Here is a 20,189-nt window from a genome sequence, read left to right as displayed (position 1 = left end):
AACCCAATACTCCCTTCTGCAGAATTTTCAAGCTACCAGCCCACACATCCTTGGCCGTTTCACACTCCCACAAAGCATGGATTGCTGACTCTAGAAATCTCATACATATAGGACACATCTCATCCTCAATTATTTTTCGCTTTGACAGATTTTGTTTTGTTGGCAATATATCATTGCAAGCTCTCCACCCAAACACTTTAATCTTGTTTAAATCATAGGTAAAAACGAATATAACCAGTATCAACTTGTTATATATAGTCAATTACTAGCTAAAAGAAAAGGACCAAAAAATAGCCAATTACTATTAGCGGTATAGTTGCGAAGCTTCTGTTGCATATAATAAGTTTTTGGCTGACAAAGATACACAATAGCCAATATATAAAGTAACCAATAAATCTACCTGCCAATTACATTTCGGGTTGGTACTCCATATCTACCGTAACTGTTAAGGATTTTGAATTGTAAATAGGAGTGTGAAGCATAAACACCATTTGTTTTTGTTTTGTTTTATTTTGTTTTTTTTGTTTTTTTTTTTTTTTTTTTGAGAAGTGTAAACTAAAACACCTGTTTTACGTGAATATTCCACGAAAAACCTGTCTTCAATCAGCCAACTAGATAGTATAATTACTACTTGCCTACTTGGTTAGTGGTTATTAACTACTTGAAAAATAGTAATGCTACAATCACAAATTATTTTACAACATTTTTACAAATTGTTTTTTGTGGTTAAGTTCTTACTAGTTCTCATCTAGGCATGCCAATAATATCATTTTTTTTTATTTACTAATAATCACTCACCACATCAACAATTTACAAAAAAAATTATAAAAAAATTTATATCTCTAGCATTTTCCCTCGAGTAAACAACTAGCAAGATAGATTATTAAATTTATATTGAATAAGGCTAGGCTAATTGAAACATACCAAGATATCATCTATGTATTAATTTGTTGAATAGTTGTCCGTTAGATATCATATGAAAAGTTAAGTGTATTTCAATCTACTTTTCAGGGAGATAAAATCTTGGAAAGATAGCAATTAAGGCCTTAATATAATATAGGATATTACTCAATTCAAAAGTTTTAACTTTTAAGTCTTCATCAGAATCTCATCAAAGAATTACCTCTCTAATAAGTGGTATCAAAATTTCCGCTTTCACGTTCAAACTAGTATATATTAGAGGTCACTATCTAAGTGTTTGGAATTTTCTTCTAAAACCATTTGGAATAAGTTCCTGCAACAAGTACATGATGTACTTAATAGTCTTGTAATTTTTTTTAAATTATTAAATAGATCATATGATTTAATATACATATGTGGTCTTCTAAACTGTCATGTAACCCGATTTAAATATAAAATAAAATTAAAAACATTGACCAATTTCTAATGTAATTTGTATTGAAAAACTTAGAGTTATAATATTATGTTTTTTTTTAATGATAGTATTTCTTTTGCAAATGGCTTAATGGTATGATGGATTTTGCCCTCTGCCTGACTAGAATAAGATTCATTAATTCCATTTCATGGTAAAATGGAGAGAGTTCAGTTTACAATTTTTTTTTTTAATAGTTTGTATAGTGCTACATCATTTAAAAATCAATGACCTTTCTTTATTATTTGTAAGCACATAAATATAGAAAATTAAATACACTCGCTTATAAACAAACCTCAAGTCAGGTTGTTGGCAAATTCTAGGGGTCTGTTTTTACATGTATGTTAAAGGTGATGCATTTTACACCACTCTTTACTAGCTTATTTTCTGTGACCAGTTTAAGACTGCTCTTTAGAGCATCCCTAACCAAGCATCATTTGAACAGGGGTGACAATTCACATTAGCAGGTCATATGCTCATGTCATGTCATCCTAATGCAACCCAATTAATAATCGCATCAAACCCTCTCAATCTTTTTTCGTTTTTGAGAAAGAACCTCTCAATCTTAACACAACTGTTTATTGGTTTACAAAACATAACTCATTTCAACCCATTTAATACACAATTTAAGAAAGATAATGCTAAAAGAGTGATTTTTTGGAGATATAATATAGGAACTTCAAAGTTTCAATGAAGAATTTATCAATATAACCATTAAATTCTTTTCCTTACTCAATTATATTAAAATTTAAACAAATGTTAGATAAAATGGTATTTATTTATACGAATCATGTCATCTTAGATTGATTGTGGGCTAAGAAGGTCAACACATAATTGACTCATTCAGTAATTGTGTTGAAGCATGTCGACTCAATTTAACATGAACTCATTTATACTAAATACTATCCATAAAAAACACTTGTTCTTATCATATTCACGAATCATGTCAAATATTGCTACCCCTAGTTGAGATAGTGGAAGCTTTTATACCTAGCTTTCTGCGCATGCAACCAAAGAATAGTGCATTTATGCAAAAATAAAATCGAAAAATATAAAAGACATTCACATAGGAGCACAAAATATTTATGTAGGTCGGTCTTAAACCTACGTCCATTAGGCGACATCTAAGAAAAAATCTCACCAACAAAATATATAGGCAGGTTACAAATGTGGCACAAAAGAATTGCATGAGAGAATCTTGATGCTGGAAGGTTGTGATCTTATCATTCACACCACAGGTGCACTTTCCACATGAACAACAAGGTGAAGGGCTGAAATTCAATAATTGATCCCAGGCAGCTTGAAGGTCAGTGAAGAAACCTGTGACTGTAGCAGCACCTTGCATCATAGTTGAGATTTGTTTCTGAAGTTGAGAGATCCTAGGTCCATTTGCTTGAGAGAATCGTTTCTTGAGAGTATTCCACCTTCGAATGCAGTGTCTCTGTAAATCACACTAGCAGTGAGGTGAGGAGAGACTGAATTCAAGATCCAAGAGGAGATCATTGAATTGCATTTGGACCAAGCTTGCTTCTCTAATGGTGTGATAGCCATTGATGCATTAACAGTACCATCAATGAATCCAAGCTTGCTTTTGGCATCCAAAGCCATTCTCATTGCTCTGAACCACATAGGATAATTATCCTCTATTAATGGTTGAGTAACCAGAATCGCACCTGGTGTTTCACCATGATGCAAGAAAAATGGACTTCGTGGATCCTCCATCGGAGTCAGTTCTCGTTGAGAAGAGAAAACCTGAGTAGCCTGAGTAGCTTGAGTATTCGACACCATTGAAGAAGGCTCGAGCTCTGATACCATGTAACAAAATAGAGATGAAGGAAGAAAAGATGTGTGAACACACAGGAAGAAAAAGAGCGAGAAATTGAGAGAAAAGATAAGAAACTTTCTCTAATTCTTGTAATGAATGAATCTGTACACTTATTAGGCTTATATACATCTCTGAACCTAAATACCCAAAACAGAGTGTAACGGAATAACAGAAGCTAAGGGAGCTAAGGGAGTTAGTTACAGCACGTGTAGGAATCAGTTACAACACACGTGTGATATAATCTGAATTAAATAAACAACTAAGACTACATGTCGTTTAGCTGCTCTTCTAAGTAGACTTGTAGCTTAGCTTGTTTGTGGTGTCGTTTTACTCTGCTTTTCTTTCTTCTTATTCTCTGATCCTTTCTTCTTAATTGTCTGATAAATTAAAAACACGCTTGTAACCATTCTTGTTAACTTCTTTTTAGTATCAACATTTCTTGTCTCTTTTGGATTATCTTACTCTGTATGCACAAATTCCATCAAGCATACCATAGGTCAATATTTTATAACTCCTTGTTTAATGCCTAATGCAGAATATAACGTCCCACATTGTCGAGAAGATAAAACAAAAATGGGGAACTCTTAATTATAAGTTGCTCTAATCAGATGACTTAACTCATGGAGCCGTGTGGTGAGCACAAAGCGAACTACTCTTTCGCCTTTTACTAAATATTACCGTGTGCTCGCCACTTATTGCGGCATACATTAATTTTTGGAGGGGTTAACCTAAACCCCTTACCAAGTTTAGTTAAGGTTATATTTCATGGCATATATTTTTTTCTATTAAGTCAATCATCATCTTCATATGAAATAGTACTTTCCTCAAAGAAACCTAGCACAAGATATGTCGAACACCCTTTTGGTAAATGGAATACAGCAATTTTAGCATAGGTGCATGGAGTGGGGGTTTCCAACTCTAGGGAAAAAAAATTAGAATATTAGATTTTATCAAAGTACTGACATTATAAATAAATAAGCATTAATGCTAGAGCTACAATAAAATACACCACTTTTGTCACAACTCACCACGTAATAAATGTGTGAATCCATATAAATCTATCATTTATGAGTTGTTTAATCTTATTAATTACATAGTAATGAGAGTTTAAAGATATATCTAAATTGAGGGAATCATTTCCTCGGTTACCAAGTTCTACTTACAATAAAAGATCTTTCATTTCCCCCACTTGGTCATTATTAGGGTTTTTTTTTTTTTTTTTTTTTTTTTTAATATGACTCTTACATTCTTTGAATTATGAGTCAGATTATATATATATATATATATATATATATATTTTTTTTTTTATGAAACAGTAATACTTATTAGAACCCACAAACATGAAAGTAACATATAAAATTTTTTAAACAGGCTTATAATATATTATATAACCAGAGTCAGATTATATTCAGTTAACTAAAGTAACCATGGGTGAGACAAAATTAATTGAGGGATAGAGCTATATCTAAAGTTTGAGAGTCATCCCATATCGGAGACGTGAGGCAGATTAAGTTCCATTAATTTGATAAGTAGCTATATGTAAAGAAGAGCTGCACAATATTGTAAAATATCACCTTTGCAGTTGGGTCTATATGATGCAGATTGTGGGGTTCTAACTGCGGAAGTGTATTGTTGGTTGAAAGCTATTAGCCTTGGGTTTGGCCTTGTCCTTAGAAATTTTTTTAAAGGGTTCCCTTCTCGCTAAAAAATGGAATCCTGGCCTTTGATGACATCTGTGTGTGTTTAAAAATTAGGATTGTGGGTCCCTAGTTTATGGCAGTTGATGCACACAATCTCTAAGCACATTTTCGCCAGTTGCAAGTTGTTCTAGCATTGAGCTTCTCGTAGCCGATACATTTGGTCTCCATAGCTTCCAATCACTCACTGAATGAGAGGGCACCGAAAAGGTTTATTGACAGGAGAAGTTGAGGTAACGGAAAATACCAACAAAGACAAGACTATAAGACACAAGAAAGTTAGAGCATCCCTAACCAATTTTCCATATACTCACATGCTTCTAGGGAAATTGTAAATTAGAAGATGCATCTGTGGTATTGACTCATAAAAAATAAAAATAAAAATAAAAAAACCATTATGATCTATCCCCTCTGCCAACAAGCCGGAAGGACACCCCATCATTCCCTGCCAACCCACAAGCTAGAAAAATAGGCATCACAACAACTGATGCTTGGGTTTTGTGAAAGCTTTTTGGCAAGAAAAGAGTTCATAAAGAGCAATTATAAAATGGTTTGGTTAATGTATGTCCTTCAGGCATACATTAATCATCTATTTTATGAAAAATTTTACAAAATATTTGAAAAATTTATTGTAAAAGTTAATCACTTTTTCATTCTCCAATAAAAAGTTTTATAAAATGGTTTACTAATATATACCCTAAAGACATAAATTAATTATCCATTTTATAAAACATTTTTATAAAAAATTGGAAAAATTGTTTAAAAAGTTAGTTACTCTTTTATTTTCCAATAAAAAGTTTCATAAAATAATTTACTAAGATATATTCTAAGGGTATACATTAATAAAATCCGTTTTAAAACAGACCAATATCAAAAGGGAGACATGCAACCCTAAGACAAAGATTCCCATTATTAGTGTCCATTTGGCAAAAATTATTTTTGCCAACTTACTTTACTATTTAACTTATTTTTACTATTATATATGGGTTTCAGTGCACTTTTTGGTACTATTCTTGGGTCCAACTGTACTATTTCAACTAACTTTTACATTTATCTATAATATTTTCAGCATAAAGTTTTTCATTTCAACAAAATAACCGTAAAACTTCACATATAACGGATTTTATCATTGGAGTGGCCATGAGCAAGCCCTACAAGGAAGAGCCAATCTCCAAAACCCTTCTGCAGTGTTTGTGTAGGAGTGAGTATCTTGAGGTCATCCCAAATCCAATTGTCCTCTTTTGTCTAGAGAATTCCATCTCCCATGATATACTAGGCAGCTATGTAATTCATTGACAGAATAATACAACTTTTTTTTTTTTTAATCTTTCTTTCTTGAATTCGCTTCTCTTCCTTGTTTTTCACTTGTCTCTTTCCAGCTCTCTCTCATCCTTTGATCTGCATAACTTCATGTTGCAAAGATAAGCAAAACACTTTCACCGCTTTGAAATATGTAAATGCATTAGCGTACCACGGATTTAAAACTAAATGGACATTTTGATAGATCTTAATAATCTTATGTATATATAAATCGGATCGATAAAATCAATATTTCAGAAAATCCACTTTAGAGGAGCACTTTTCAAGATCATGGTTAATTAAACCATGAATTGAAAATAGATTTCAAGGATGCAATTAAAAACACGCTAATAATGTTGCACCATTCCTGTTGACTTTTTTTTTTAGTATCAATATTTATTGACCCTTTTGGATTATATAACTCAGTATGCACAAATCATCAAGCATACCGTAGGTTTATATTTTATAAATTCTTGTTAACACCTAATTAATGCTGAATATGACTTAGTCCCACATCGTAAAGAAGATAAACAAATAATAGGGGACTCATAATTATAAGGTGCAATACCCAAATAATTAAACTCATGGATCCGGGTGGTGAGCACAAAGCGAACTATTCTTTCGCCTTTTACTAAAGAATACCCGCCTAAGAATCTGATCTCCATCTAGTGAGTTCTACCAAACAAAAAGCTAAGGGTCTGTCCATCTAATCACATCTACCTTTGCACACGTGGTTGATAAATTGTTGGGGTTGATGGTTTCAATTAATTCAAGCAGTTCTTGTCATCTAATGTCTAACAAGGGACTTAAGTTCAAGGGACTTAAGTTCAAATATTACTATAATATCATGTTTATGTACTCCCAAATGTAGGACAAATCTTTTTGGCTGGATTAGCACTAAAGGAAATAAAATAAAAATAGTAGTAAAATCTTGCAAGCAAATCATAGTGATAGCTTCACTTTCCTATTGCGCAACAGTTCTTCTTGTGTATATGAACCGTCAACTTGAAATGTCTTACCTCAAGTAGAATTAATAGATTGTTCATACTGATCGAGAGAGGAGGGAAGAGAGAAAGAGATGGAAGAAACACGAAGAGAGTTTCACCGTGAAGAAAAGAAGAACATGCAGACGTAAATATCTGGAAGTACATACTGGGCTTTTCAGAAATGGCTGTAGTCAAGTGTGCCATTGATCTTGGGATAGCTGATGCTATTGAAAGACATGGAAGACCCATTACACTCTCGGACTTGTCTTCAACTCTAGGATGTGCTCCTTCCCCACTCTATCGCATTCTGAGGTTCCTAATGCACCGTGGAATATTCAAAGAGAAACTCACTGCCCAAGGCTCCCCAGGCAAGGGGGGAGACCCCCCAACTTTGATTATTTTTTAATCATTCTATAAATTTCTTTATCTAATATTTTATCATTTTTCACAAACTGAGTGTATAAGTAATAAATTTTAGGATTAATTATAATATTATAAACTACATAATTTGATGTTATTTTCAAGTTAAATTATGGAGTTTTAAATATACAAAAAAAAAAAAAAAATTATATGATTAAAATTTTTTATCATTTAATTATTTGAATTTAACAAAAACTAACTTGGAAGCTTTATTTGAGATTTATCTAATAACTAAAAATCATTTTATGAAAAATTTAATTAGAACGTTGACTATTTAAAATTATGACAATACAATTTATACATATATAAAAGTATCTTTATAAATAACATAATATATTTGATATGCTATCTGTCCATGAATTTTCTTACCATTAAAATATAATGTAATATTCAAATAAGTAGCACTGTATTGTTTAAAGTGATGTTAAGTATCATATATACTGTATATATATATATATATATATATAAAATGTGTGTGCATTATATGTGCATCTAGTCATGTTTGTGAGTGTGGAAGACAAGCTAAGTATGTTGTATTTTTGTCTTCTGATGCTAAATCTTGGCTCGCTACTGTTCCCAGGTTATGCACAAACACCTCTATCTTGCCGTTTGATGAGACAAGGAGAACATAGCATGGCTGCTTTTATTTTGATGGAGAGTAGCCCAGTGATGCTGGCACCATGGCTTAGTCTAAGTGCCCGAGTTCTAGCCAATGGGACTCTATCATTTGAGAAGGCTCATGGTGAAGATTTATGGAGCCATACAGCAGCAAATCCTGATCATAGCTAGCTCTTCAATGAAGCAATGGCTTGTGACGCAAGGCTGGTGGTGCCAGCGATGATTCAAGGTTGTCCAGGATTATTTGATGGGCTTAGCAGTTTGGTAGATGTGGGTGGAGGCAATGGAACCACTATAAAGTTGTTGGTTAAGGCATGTCCATGGCTTCGTGGCATCAACTTTGATTTTCCTCATGTTGTCTCTGTTGCCGCAGAGATCACCGGAGTTGAACATGCTGGGGGTGATATGTTTGAAAGTGTTCCAAAGGCTGATGCTGCTTTCATAATGGTAAGTTCATGCAAATGAAAATGACGCCCTCAGTGTATAGGCCATTTATGTGTTTAGGAAGCCACTTCAGAATGAAGACCTGCTGTTAACCTAGTTGAAACACACACATAAAAGGTTTTGTAAAAGGTCTTCAAGTAGTTTCAACTTTCAAATCTTTCATACCTCCGAAATATATGCCATTAAGCCTATTAGATAAGACAATACTCTCTATTTGAAAATAAGAAACACGAACAAGAGTTACAAGACACGACACACAATATACGAAAATTATATAATTAATTAATACATATCTTTCGGTATATTTTTAAAAACATATTTTATGTTTAAGTTTTCAAAATAAAATCATTGAAATTATGTTTAAAATAGAAGGAATTTTTAAATAAGAAGTTATATTGTTTTTCTCTTCAGACACGCAAAATTGTCCTAGACATGTTTTTGTTTGTCATGCTTGACAAGGACAGGTCAAGGATTTTATTGAGGCGTCCGAACTTCTTAGGTTTAAAATGGCAATATTGTTACTTCAACCGTAAGCTTAAATTTTTCCTCGGCTCCCGTGCTCCTTTTATGTAAAATGTAATAGCATATGATTCTCTATTAGAATCAAAATTGGTTTGGTATTTCTCAAGTTAAGTACACTGTACCCTTTTTATGATATCCGGTTCTTTGGCTTAAGTAGTTTGCATTGAGAATTGCACCGGGTTCTGCTTGATTGGGCAGACAACGAGTGCATCCAAATCCTTAAAAAATGCAAAGAGAGGACCTTGAAAGAGTGGGGATTTGTTCTTGGAGAGGCTGGATTTAGTAGATACACAGTGAAACCAATTCGTGCTTTGCAATCAGTAATTGAGGCATGTCCATAATTTAAAGTAGCTAAGAAATAAGGATTATCTCTACTTAAAAATATGAACTATTGTGGATCTTTGGTCCTAAGTATTGATTCTCTTTCGCTCTGTTGTTATGGCTACTTAATTCAATAAAACCAGTTTAAGTTGATCTAGTTTGCTTGGTATTAAGTGCATCTATATGACTATCGAAATTTTCATTTTTTTTTTCCTCTTCTTTATTATGTCTTTCCATCCTAATTCAATGAAAACATTGGTGAAACGAAAATTTCTGAAGAAACTTTTTTTTTTTTTTTTTTTTGGCTAGAAAATTTCATTCATTAAAAAAAAAAAAAAAAAGTCAAATATGCCCCACAGTTTAGAAAATAATTTTGTAGTCTTATACTAATTTAACAAACTTACATCAAATTATAAACATTTCCACATATTACTTCAGTGCATTCAAATAGTAAGACATGCTGAATAAAAAAAATTTTAATTTAAAATTAGTTATAAAACTGAAACTGACTCCTATCATATATAGGCTACAGTGAACAAGGGAGAAACTGAGCACAAATTTTTTTCTTTTTTCTTTTTTCTTTTTTTTCCTTTAAAAAAGAGAATTGCAACCCACATCGTTTATGTCTGGCAGACTGTGCTACACAGCTGAATATAAATGTAGAGCAAAACCACATGCATTAACAATCTATCATTGCGCTTGGGGCAACGACGCAGCTTGTGAGGTTCTAATTGAGGTGCGTTTATTGCTGGTTGAAAACTATTTCCAAACCCCCTCTTAGGCCTGGGTTCAGCCTTGGCCTTTGAGAATTTCTGGAACGGCTGCCTCTTTAGGGTAAAGCCCTACAATTACTAGTTCTCAAAACTTATTGTCTTATTTAATTGCTAACCTGTGAATATTAAAAAATAATAATAAATAAACTCTTATTAATTGCAGTAACTTTTTCTTGCCAAGAAGAAAAGCACATCAAATTTTTGAAAGGGATGTGGATAAATATAAGAGAAATGTTATAAATACAAATCTTTTCACAACTTATTAATATAGAAATTTGTGATCAGTAACATATACTTACATGAATTCATCATTGATATCGTCTTTATTATACATCATTCATAACAAGTGACATCAATGGTTATTGCATTTCTACACTTATCAATATAGAGAGGTCAAGTTATCAAATAATATTATTAGCAATGCTAGGGTGGTGGTGTCTACATCAATATTTTGATGTTTATCTAGAGATATGATTGATTCATAGGGATGGGGAGTGGGGGAGTCCCATTAGGGATGTATAATAGGTCCAAGTCGAGGGGGTTTGTTCTCTCTCAAAATTGAGAGTTATTCTTGAGAGAGAGAGAGAGAGAGAGAGAGAGAGAGAGAGAGAGAGAGAGAGAGAGAGAGAGAGAGAGAGAGAGTACTTTTTATTTAAGTGGGATAGAAAGAAAAAAAAATGTTTATGGATTTCTTTAAATTTAGCTAGAAACAAAAACTTTTTCCAAAAGAAATGGTAAATAAGTATGAAATATATTCTTTTAGACCAAAATTATGAGGCCATTTCTATTTGGTAACCCTAGGCAATTGTCGGAGGGTTGAACCAATAAAAATAAAATAATATAAATGTAATTGTTGAAATATAGAGTAACGGGGATTTTGTGACCAACATTAATGGGCTTTTGTACATTCTAGCATGTTATATTGAAGCTGGTTAGCTAAAATCCATTATGTACCTTTCAAAATTATTTGCAATGCAATGAGATTTTATTTGGCTTTGGTATACTGTTGTTGTGCTTGTGATATCAGATTCTAAAGGCCATTGAAGCTAAATGCAAATTTGTTAACTATTCTTGCATTAGATGGATAAAGAAAAAATATATATATATTAAGGACGTTGATGTAGGTGTCTATTTGTTAAAATAGTGACATATAAGTTTTTTGGATTAATTTGGCTAAAACCTTGTAGAGATTGATGTGAATGCTCTTATGATATACGAAATGGCTAAAGTTAAGTGATTAATAAATAACAATTTATATGGAGAGAGAGCAATAGAGAGAGGGGGGAAACGTTCTTTAAACTCTTCAATAAGGGTGGAAAAACAGAAATTCAATAAATGAGCTCTTTAGTGTGTTCTCAAGAGTTTCCATATCAAAATTAATATTTCACCTATTTATGAACACAAGTATTTTCAATTAGTTGTGCCGGTTCCATATTTTTCTATAAAATAGTTACATATCTTTCATTCTACAACTGAAGACGATTAACACTTAATATCTAAAGAATTTCAAGAGTAAGTGTTGATGGAAGGCTACAAACAATTTGTTGCGAAGGCTTTTATGATCGTATTAATGGCATTCTTAGCTTTTATTGGAAGCACACAAGGGCAGCCAATTTGTTGTTTTCGTGAGGCTTTTTGCTGCCAAACTTGTTCGAAACCACCGCACGTAGGCGGTGGAGGCTGGTAAAAACATATAAAATGTATGAATGAAGTATGAATAACATATGAAATATATGAGTAAATTATTTTAACTTTTGGTTGATTTGCTCTCTCTCTCTCTCTCTCTCTCTCTCTCTCTCTCTCTCTCTCTCTCTCTCTCTCTCTCTCTCTCTCTCTCTCTCTCTCTCTCTCTCTCTCTCTCTCTCTCTCTCTCTCTCTCCATATAGCATGGTACAAGCATAAAACGCCATAATAGCTACTACTATTGACACAACAAACTTCTCAAATGAGGAATTTTAGAGCTTCAACTTAGCAAAAAGAACAATTGGGATTTAATGTAACTGAGTTTTCTTTTGAAGCGTAATTTTTTTATGTCATTTTATATACTTTAAAAAATCAATTGGAAGTTGCTTATATAGATGAAACACAGTGACGGAGTTACACTATTCCCAAGGGCCATAGCTTTTGCTTAGGCCAATGATTGTGTTTCTTCACAACTTTGTTCATACTAACAAAAAATGGTTCCAACTTCATATATTTGATAAATCAAGAATAAAAAATAAAAGAAGCTTTGTCTAACAAAAAAAACAAAGGGTGCACTATTCATATATGATATTTATTTTCTTCTTTTAATTATAATGCTAATTTCAATACTTATTATTTTAAACCGCATATTTTCAATTCTCAACTAGTACATAATCATACCACCGTACTTCTTAGGCTAGTATATATAAAACTGAAGATATTTGGCTTTTTGTTGACTTCTTCAAAGACACATCAACTTAAAAATAGGATGAGAAATAATGCAAAACCCAATTTTTTGTATTTTTTTTTTCTGTTAAAAAATTGAATATCCTCCTAATACTTTTGAGACTCTTTTTAAAAAACATTTATGTAATGCATTTGCGTACAATGGATTTAAAACTAAATGGACATTTTGATAGATCTTAGTAATCTTATATGTATAAATATTCAAACCAATAAGATCACTATTTCAGAAAATCCATTTTACATGAGCACTTTTCAAGATCATGGTTAATTAAACCAAGAATTGAAAATTTGTCATCACGATAATTGATTTCATGGATGTAAATAAAAACACGCTTGTAATTTTGCACCTTTCTTGTTAACTTCCTTTTAGTTTCAATATTTCTTGTCCCTTTTGGATTATCTTACTTTGTATGCACAAATTCCATCAAGCATACCGTAGGTCAATATTTTATAACTCCTTGTTTAATACCTAATGAATGATATAACGTAGTCCCACATTGTCCAGAAGATAAAACAAAAATTGGGGAACTCTTAATTATAAGATGCTCTAATCAGATGACTTAACCCATGGAGCCGTGTGGTGAGCACAAAGCGAACTTTTCTTTCGCCTTTTACTAAAGAATACCGTGTGCTCGCCACTTATTGCGGGATACATTAATTTTTCGAGGGTTTAACCTAAACCCCTTACCAAGTTTAGTTAAAGTTATATTACATGGCACATATTTTTTTTTCTACTAAGTCAATAATCATCTTCATATGAAATGGTACTTTCCTCAAAGAAACCTAGCACAAAATATGTCAAACACCCTTTTGTAAATGGAATACAGCAATTTTAGCATACGTGCATGGAGTGGGGGTTTCCACCTCTAAGAAAAAAAATGGCAAATTACAACTTACCCATGATTTGGTCGAAATTTAAGTTGCCTACTTGTCGTTTGAAGTTTGACAATTTACCCACTTTAAGTTAGTTAAGTTAGATTTCCTTAACCCACCTCTATTGTAAATATAGCTAAATATGTGATTTTCTTCACTTTTATGTTTCTCTCCTCCAAAAACACAAAAACACCAAAAAAAAAATTACAAGATTAAATAAGATAAAAAAGAATCCAATGGAACACTTGTATCATGAGATTTCAAACCATAGGTAGGCAACTTAAATTTCAATCAAACCTCGAGTGAATAAAGTGTCAAATTTCAAATCACAAATAGGCAGTTTAAATTTTGGCCAAACTACAAATGGGTAAGTTGTAACTTGCTTGAAAAAAAATTTTGAATATTAGATTTCGTCAAAGTGTCATCATTACAAATAAATAAGCAATAATGCTAGGGTCACGATAAAATATATCACTTTTGTCACAACTCACCACCATGTGGTGGATGTGTGGATCCACATAAATCTACCATTTTTTCTATCAATCACAACTCGTCATGTTGTGAGTTATAGCAAAAGTAGTGTAATTTGTTATGGTCCTATCATTTTTCATAAATAAATAAAAGAAAGATGGGATCTGATTGTCCATATAAGTTGTTTAGTTTTATTAATTACATAGTAAAGATAGTTTAAAGATATATCTAAATTAAGGGAATCATTTCTTGTGTTACCAAATCCTATTTACAAAAAAAGATCTTTCATTCCCCCCACTTGGTCAATATTAGGGTTTTTTTTTTTTTTTTTCTATAACTATTACATTCTTTGAATTATGAGTCAAATTATATTCAGTTAGCTAAAGTAACCATGGGTGAGACGAAATTAATTGAGGGATAGAGCTATATCTAAAGTTTTCATCCCATATCGGAGAGGTGAGACAGATTAAGTTCAATTAATTTGATAAGTAGCTATATGTAAAGAAGAGCTGTGCAATATTGTAAAATATCACCTTTGCAGTTGGGTCTATATGATGCAGATTGTTAGGTTCTAACCGCGGAAGTGTATTGCTGGTTGAAAACTATTAGCCTTGGCCGGGTTTGGCCCTGTCCTTAAAAAATGGTTAAGGGTTCCCTTCTCACTAAAAAATGGAATCCTGGAAATCTGTGTGTGTTTGACAATTAGGATTGTGGGTCGCGAGTTTATGGCACTTGATGCACACAATCTCTCAGCAAATTTTTGCCAGTTGTAGCTTGTTCAGGCATTGAGCTTCTCAAAGCCAATACATTTGATCTCCATTGCTTCCAATCACTCGCTGAAATGGTACATTTCAATGTTAAGTTAATCGCCCTTGAACATATGAAATAAAATTATGACTTAGATACAACAAGCTAAGTATAGTTATTGCTAATATGTATGTTGCAAATCTAATAACAGCCTCATCCAATCGTTGATGGGTGCATATCTATGTTATGTTTTTGTTACTCATACAATTTTGTCTTAAGCATAGCAATTTTAAGGCTTCACCGTTCTCATGGGGTGACATAAAAGCACTCTCACCGAAGTTCCAAACACCATAGCACTTCATGAGAGAATCCTCAATTTCTCGAAACCAATGCCATGGCTTGAACTCTCTCTTTGGTCTGTGGCCAAATGTATGCCTGAGACCAAAAAAAGGTCTAATGGAGTCGGTCGACTATGATCCTAATATTACTATGGTTTGGTCAAATAAGTTAACCAGTCAACCACAGACATAGCAGCATCCCTAACCAATTTTCCATGTACTCGCATGCTTCTAGGGAAATTATAAATTAGAAGATGCAGCTGTGGTATTGACTCGTGAAAGAAGAAGAAGAAGAAAGCAAAATACAAAAACCATTATGATCTATCTCCTCTGCCAACAAGCCAGAAGGATACCCCATTATGCCCTGCCAACCCACAAGCCAGAAAAATAGGCATCACATCAACCGATGCTTGGGTTTTGTGAAAGCTTTTTGGCAAGAAAAGAGCTCACAAAGAACAATTATGAAAGAGTTTAAGGCATATATTAATCATTCATTTTATGAAAAAAAAATTTCAAAAAATTGAAAAAACTATTTAAAAAGTTAATCACTTTTTCATTTTCTAATAAAAAGTTCTTAAAATGGTTTACTAGTATATATCCTAAGGATATACATTAATTATCCATTTTATGAAATTTTTAAAAAAAATTATTTAAAAAATTAATTACTTTTGTCATTTTCCAATAAAAAGTTTCATAAAATAATTTATTAATATCAAAAGGGAGACATGCAAACCTTAAAGACAAAGCTTCCCATTGTTACTCTAAGAAACTTTAGGCATGTATCTGATTTTATCATTGGAGTGGACATCAACAAGCCCTACAAGGAAGAGTCAATCTCCAAAACCATTCTTCAGTGTTTGTGTAGGAGTGAGTATCTTAAGGTCATCCTATTAGGTTCTAAAAGTATAGAACAATTGAAAAACTATGAACATAAACTTGTTTAAATATAAATCTTAGAGTCTATGAAGTCATATTAGATTATACTTAAAGTGCTGCAAGTCAAAATTCAAAGAACATACAAGCTGCAGGTTTCGAAAGTCAAAATCAGACTGGTTCAATCAATTAGGCTCGATCAATCAGATGTCGCGGATCAGCAAAACTCAACAAACGTAAAAAGCCCATAACTTGTTCGTTTGAAGTCCAAATCGCGATCCATTTTTTCCAATATTTAAAGGACATTACAAGCTAACCCTAGAAGGGTTTTTTAGAAGTTTTTAGAGAGAAAAGAGTGCATCTTGTGCCTCCAATTGTAGATCTCGAGTTTTTGTACCCAAAGTTCTCTAAAGTCTTCTACCTGCAATATTTCTTGAAAAATCTAAAGATTTGGTGTTGTAGAAGTTGTTGCATACAAGATCAATTACTAATGATAATCCGAAACCTTTGAGCAGGATCTCAAAGTCACAAACGTGGGAGTTTGTGTTCTACAAATCCAAGAGAGAAGGAATCCGTAGATTCAAAACTTGTATGTGGTCGTGTCAATAAATTACTGCTAGAAATAGCAATAGATTTAGGGTTAAATCTTTTGTAAAATCTTCAATTCTCTATTAGTGGATTTGTTTGCCTTGAGGATAGGTTGGGTTAAATTCCCCCCAGATTTTTACCTTAAAACGATTAGTTTTATTGGTTTTCCTGAGTAATCATATCGTTGTCTTATTTATTTTTCCGCTGCTATGCATGATACGATCCTTCATTGTTTAACCTAGATCTCATAATTAACCTAATTAATCACTTGGCTAATATATTAGATTAAACAATCTGTTTTAAGGGGTTTAAACAAACAAACACATCCCAAATCCAATTGTACTCTTTTGAACAAAGAATTCCATCTCCCACGCTATATATACAAGGCAGCTATATAATTTATTGACAGAGTAATACAACTTTTTTTTTTATCTTTCTTTCTTGAATTCACTTCTCTTGTTTTTCATTTGTCTCTTTCCAGCACTCTCTCATCCTTTGATCTGCATGACTTCTTGTTGCAAAGATAATCAAAACACTTTCACTGCTTTGAAATATGTAAATGCATTTGCGTACAATGGATTTAAAACTAAATGGACATTTTGATAGATCTTAATAATCTTATGTATATATAAATCAAACCAATAAAATCAATATTTCAAAAAATCCACTTTAGAGGAGCACTTTTCAAGATCATGGTTAATTAAACCATGCATCACTACCAAAAAAAGAAAAAAAAAAAGGGGGCTATTGCGGCAGTTTTGGCCTGCCACAAAAGCCCAAAAAACCGCCGCTAAAGGCCCATTTGGCCTATTGTGACGAGTGCTATTGTGGTGGTTCCACTCACCTGCTATGCACTGCTGCAATAGTTCAATTGCGACAGTAACAAAAAAACGCTACTATAGATACACCTTTTAGTGGTGTTTGAGGTTTATGGCGATGGGCAGAAAACCGCCGTCATATGTTGTCAAAATTTGTGTCTATCGATTTTTATTATGGCAACCTGTGGCGGCAGTCATTAAGTGCCGCTATAGGGAACGAATTTAAACGAGCTCATTGAACTTTTAGCGGCGAGTAGAAACGCCGCTATATGTGTAAACATTTCAGCGATGGGGGATAATGCTGCTATGGGGAATCATTTAAATCATAATATATGCGCCTTTAGCGGCGCTTTTGACCGCTATAGAATTCCCCCGCCCAAAATAGCCTATATTAAAACCACTATTTTTTTTTACAAACCTGTTACAAAGAACCTGTAACTAACTAACACAATACCACAAATGTAACTAATTAACGACACCACAAATATCTCCAAACTAACATAATATTGACATCAAAATATATTATCAAATACATAACAAAAGAAAAGATGTGGTCCTTTATAAACAACATTATATTAACTACGTACATTGCCTATAACTATTATCATAAAATTAACAAAAGAAAGATGTCCTTTGTACACAAAAAATTCTTTCAAAGTGTTTCAAATGTGGTGCTTTGTACACTAAATGTCCTTAACATAAAATTTATAAACTGGCTGGTTGATGGGATGCAGCTGATGATTGTAGGAGAGTTGGGGATTGTAGGATCTAAGAAATGTCCTACATACAAAAAAAAAAAAAAAAAAAAAAAGGCAATAATTAGGACACAATGAAATCACATACTATAAAAAAAGGTTGTTAGCTCATGATAGAGGAAACTATAAAAATTGAAAAGAAAATTTCATATTTCACATTGCAACTTAATCCAGACTTGTAAACAATTTCCTTCTTATTTTTTACATATAGCCTTGTAAACAAATTCATGTAAAGGTATCAGACTTATGAGTCCCATGTATAACTTTGAGTGCCTATTATTCTTTACAGTATTACAGCCATCCACTGTACCTTACAAGCTCAATGAAACAACAACCCCATTCAAATAAGTTCATTAAATCATTTCAACATTATATCAGATACATGGTCACAATACAGCACATAGCCCATAACAAGCAGCTAAGCCATAACCAAGGAAACAAGCAAACCACCATACCAGAACTACCCAACCCAGCTACCAAGCAAAAAAATAAAACCCTACAGTTAACAAACTAAACAAACCAGCCTAAATCAACCAAAACTATAAGCAACCTATTGGGGATCAAACCTAGGATGTCGGGGTCTACAAACCATCCCAAGCCTCCCCTCTAGAATTTCTTCCTCTAGAGTATGGTCCATTATGATATTCTTTATAAAGATTAGTACTGGATTAGTATTCAATTAAAGTGTATAGTACTTACTTACATTCAAACAGAAATTTCATCATTGCATCCTAAAAACAAAACCCCTCCAACATAGGCTTTTAAGCATATAAATAACTGACCATTTTCTTGAAACATAGGCTCACAAATGTGCACCATTCTTAATGAGTAATTCTATCTTGTTTGACGTTTAAGAAGAATATCAATGACACAACCTTATTTGAAATCAAAAAATTAAATCTGGAAAAATAAATTATCAAAGCCAAAGAAGATTATAAACACAACAATATAAAATATATCATGCAATTCATATTGAAGCATAAGACTAAACATCAAACTTGATCGAGCTGAATTAAACTGAGTTATATAAGCTGAAATAATTTATATTTAACTAAGTCACAAGATCACAAGGAAAAACTTACAAACTTGAATCTTCACAAAGCCCTATGAATTACAGGAAATCTTTTAAGAAACTAGAATGATCTCTCAAAATATCTCTCTGTGTAAAATTAGTTCTTTGGATATGCACAATGTCTTTTTCTCAAAAAAGCCCCTAGGCATGTATGTATGAATGTATGTGAAGTTAACCATTAGAAACCCCAAAATCAAAATCATTAATGCCAACCTGACTACATTGTGAAGTTATTTGTTGCACTTGTTGAAGCATGCGGACCATTCTTTGCTCCATCTCTTCGAATTGGCTAAGTCTTTCCTTCATTTCATCAAAAGCAAACAATTTCTCCTGCATCTCAACCAAGGAAGCCTTCAGATGTGCAACTTCGTCATCCCTTGATTGACTTGATCATATTTGAAGGTCCGTGATAGCACTCTTGCTACTTCGGCCACTTGGGCTTGGACCAAAGCCTACCCCACGAATACGCCCTTTGCACTCCTTACCCATCATTTTGACAAACACATCATCCGGTGCCCATGCAATACTACCACTTATGTCATCTAATTGCAGTTGATTCGAAGATTCAGCCAACAACTCCTTCATTTTATCCTGATATTTGGGTTTGAACAAAACAAAATAATTAGAAATTAGCAACATCATTTGATTGAAGACAACAAAAATTATATTGAGAAGCATACACAATGTAATGAATACAATGTAATAGTCCTGTATTCCATTTTGGGATGGAGGGAGTATTATTTAGGTTATGCATACAATACTTATTAATAACTTTTTATTTGATGATTATCCATACTAGTCTAGTATAATTGGAGTATTTTTGTTTGGTGTCCACACTCATCACAGAAATCACAACAAATCAAAAATAAAATTCTGTTAGGATAGGAATATGATAAATTCTAAATACCTAAATTTCAATTCACATCTACTTTGAACTTCTTCTTTTT

The 20,189-nt window shown here is 32.7% G+C and overlaps 3 non-coding genes and 1 pseudogene across 3 annotated transcripts; all 4 read left to right on the top strand.

Annotated features, from left to right (window-relative positions):
* Nucleotides 1-3,821: 3,821 nt before the first annotated feature.
* LOC126707743 (U5 spliceosomal RNA) lies at nt 3,822-3,935 on the top strand. The gene has a single exon (XR_007649055.1). It is a non-coding gene; the product is annotated as a U5 spliceosomal RNA (small nuclear RNA).
* Nucleotides 3,936-7,203: 3,268 nt separating this feature from the next.
* On the top strand, nt 7,204-9,524 carry LOC126705227 (acetylserotonin O-methyltransferase-like; annotated as a pseudogene).
* Nucleotides 9,525-10,193: 669 nt separating this feature from the next.
* On the top strand, nt 10,194-10,346 carry LOC126707854 (U4 spliceosomal RNA). Its single transcript, XR_007649150.1, has one exon. It is a non-coding gene; the product is annotated as a U4 spliceosomal RNA (small nuclear RNA).
* Nucleotides 10,347-13,278: 2,932 nt separating this feature from the next.
* Nucleotides 13,279-13,392, top strand: LOC126707745 (U5 spliceosomal RNA). The gene has a single exon (XR_007649057.1). It is a non-coding gene; the product is annotated as a U5 spliceosomal RNA (small nuclear RNA).
* The last annotated feature ends 6,797 nt before the right edge of the window (nt 13,393-20,189 follow it).

This window comes from Quercus robur, chromosome 11, assembly GCF_932294415.1.
Source record: "Quercus robur chromosome 11, dhQueRobu3.1, whole genome shotgun sequence".
Lineage (NCBI taxonomy): Eukaryota > Viridiplantae > Streptophyta > Magnoliopsida > Fagales > Fagaceae > Quercus > Quercus robur.
Note: the sequence above shows the minus strand (reverse complement) of the source record. Positions and strands in the feature narration are given on the sequence as shown.